The sequence below is a fragment of the Zonotrichia leucophrys genome, chromosome 1 (genome assembly GCF_028769735.1).
Source record: "Zonotrichia leucophrys gambelii isolate GWCS_2022_RI chromosome 1, RI_Zleu_2.0, whole genome shotgun sequence".
Lineage (NCBI taxonomy): Eukaryota > Metazoa > Chordata > Aves > Passeriformes > Passerellidae > Zonotrichia > Zonotrichia leucophrys.
Genome location: NC_088169.1, coordinates 79994616 through 79997825, shown reverse-complemented (window position 1 = coordinate 79997825; position 3210 = coordinate 79994616).

Below are 3210 nucleotides of genomic sequence, written 5' to 3'. Positions count from 1 at the left end.
ACAGATTCAGAAAGTCAAATCAACAAATCACAGAGAACAAAGTGCTTGAATGCATCTCCAGAAAGCAGTCATTTGTCTTCAGAATGAATAGGGGGAAAAAAATTAAAAAAATAATAAGACAAGAGACTTTAGCCTCAGGCAGCAGAGCAATGCAGGGAATATTTGATTGCTCCACCATTCGGGCAATTCCTGGTCTTACCCTGCAAAACAAATAGAGCTTGCCTTTAGAAAACTGTAGATTGCTTTCAAAAAGAAACACAAGACATGGCTAATTTTCCTAGACATAGAAGAAAATTTTCCCAAAATTAAAAATATAAAGGTCTTAACAATCCAACTGTGAAGAATATATGTCTTCCTTTGAGATGGAGAGCTTTCTGCAACAATGAGTTATTTTATACCAACTGCAACAATCAATAGGATTTAAATATCCATTTCACTTTCAAAGAGAATTTGGTTAACTGGAAATAAGGCTACTAAAAAGCTGAGTAAGATCATCCACAGATTGTATAATGCGTTTTAATCAATCATTTTACAAAGCAAATAAGATTAACATTTATAGTTTATCCTTTGACAGACAACACTAAATAATAATTCCAATCTATGTTACTGATACTAATGAAGAGAGTGTAAATTCAGAGCAGATAAAGAACATGCTCTTTACAGGTTGCTGAGGCAGAAAAGGTACCAGTTTTATTCCTACCTGCCTGTTTTTCTACTATCAAATACCAGTGCATCCACAGAAGTCAGACTCTTGTTCCAAAGCCAGAACACTCACTATGTTTCACATTTTGTGGCAGGCTCATACTTCAGGCCAAGCTCAGGCCATAGCTTTCTAATTTTTCTCTAAATCACTTGGTACACTTTTGAGAATTATTAAATGAAGTGAGCAATGATACATAACAATTGTGTGTGACAGGGAGAAATACATTGTTCCTCTTGTGGGGACAAACTGCAAACCTGGATAATGCCAGGAGCAAAGCCTACCTTGAAAAGCCACATTTATGCTCAGAGGCAGTTTAAGCTTTTGACAAACAGTTAAAGATAAATCCTGTAGTAATGACAGACAACAAAATGGTACAGCTCTCCTGAAAGCACTTACACAGATTCTGGAAAGATGCCCAGAAAGAGCCTCGGGCATGAAAATAAATGATAATGTGTGTAAGTTTCCCATAACAAGTCCATAAGTCTAGAGTAGTACATAGACAATGGGCAGAGAGAATAACAACTTTCTGAAAGGGGAAATTGGAACAGAGGCAGATAAAGGGAAACACTGTAACACAAAAGTTATTCTTAAACTATTCCTAAAGATTCATTAGGGGAAAATTCTCCTTTGTACTGATGAATACAGAAAACAGGCATTTTCTTGGATCAGCTACCTTTTCAACTTCTGGAGGAAGAAAAAGGAAAATCAAGTGAACTCTCGCTTCTATCAAGAATGAGCCTGTCCTGTCAAGTTGCAGTAATTAGTCTCCTATATCAGAACTGCAAAATAACTATTTAGGAGTGACAATTCTCAGAAGAAGATTCTTCTTTGGCCCAAGCCATGAAGTCGTGATAACTCCAGCTGTAGTTTGAAAAGGACCATGTTGCCTTACATATTGCCTATGTTAAACAGAAAGCATCTCAAGTAGGGTTGTTTCCTTTTTTTTTTTTAATTAGTGTAAATAAGACTGGCACAAAAGTCCACATGCACGATTCTATGTTCACTCCAACCAGGACTACTTCAGCTTATCTAAAATTGACTAGGATTTTAAACTGAACTATAACTATTATAACTGAGCTATAACTGAACTATAACTATAACTGAATTATAAACTATTTCCTAAAAAAAAAAAAAAAGCCCACAGAGTAATCTTCAGCATTTTGATTACACCAGTGCACGTTAAGCCTCAAAGAAGCAAGGAGCCACAATAAGTTATTTACCGTTAGAAAAGACAGGAACTTGTCCTGTTTTTTCAAACTAATGCCAGAAGGCAGGTTACCTCAGGATCTAATTCTTGAAAACCTGAGGGGCATGCCTTCCTCTGAAAGCAGGACAACCACACAGCGTGACCTGGATGGCCTGAAAACAATGCGAAGTAGGGCACGAAACCCTCGCGAGTTACGTGTGCTGCGAGCAGCGCTAATTGCGGGTCCCGGCGGTGCGGGCGCGGTGTCCCAGTGCCCGCGGCACGGGGCGGCACAGTGCCACGCCGCCAGCCGGGCACGGCGACAGGCGGGCCCTGCCCTCCCCTGCCGCACACCTCTCGCTTGTTTGCTTAATGCAAATGAGCGTATGGCAGCTGTCACTTTGAGGTGCCAAAAGGAAACGATATGTTTCCAGCGTAATTGCAGAGTGCAGCCCGCCGGTGCCCTTCTGTCGGCCCTGCAGCTTGGAGGGAAAATCCCGCGGAGCGCGCCCGGATTCCGAAGCCGACAAGGGCGCGGGCACGTCCCGTCCGTGGCGCTCGCAGCTATCGCCCCGACTGAGGGCGCTGCCCTCGGTCTCGATCTGACCGCTGTGTTCAAACGCGAGGCACAAGGCCACGGCGAAGGCACGGTACGACCCCTTCAGATCTGCCGCCAGGCCGACGGCAGCAATGTGCCAGGAACACTCGTCTGGGCGCACCGTGTGCCTGGCGGCGACAGCGGCGGGGGGAGCGCTGGCCTTGCGCTGCCGGGAACACCGCGGTCCGAGCCGCGGGGCAGGGAAAAAACAACTCCCCAGAACCAAATCACAAACAAGCCCCAAACAAGCGCTCTCCCGGCGGCGGATGGCGGATGTCCGCGGCTAAGCCCTGGAGCAGGAGCAGTGTTTTGGGACAGCGGCTTCTCCGCCGCCCTCGCCTGTCCCCGCGGCTCTCCGGCCACGCAAGCTGTCACCGGGGATTGCCGAGCGCGGCTGCCTCCGCTACCCGCGGATGCTGCTTCTGCTACCCGCGGATGCTGCCCCAGCCCCGGCAGCCCCGGCAGCCCCGGCAGCCCCCGGCGCTCCCGCCCTCCTGCTCCCGCTCCGCGCCACCGCTCCCGCCGGCCTCGCCGCCACCTCCTCCCTCCCTCCCTCCCCCGGCAGGCGGGGCTGGGCCCGCCCCCGGGCTTCCCCCACCGCCCGCGAAAGGGGAGGGGGCTCTGGCACCGCCCATGCCCGCCCCTGCCGGCGGAGCAGCGCCCGGCGTGCCCCTTAAAGCCGTTCCCGCCCGCCCGCGCGGGCAGTCCGCGGGGCCGCCGCCG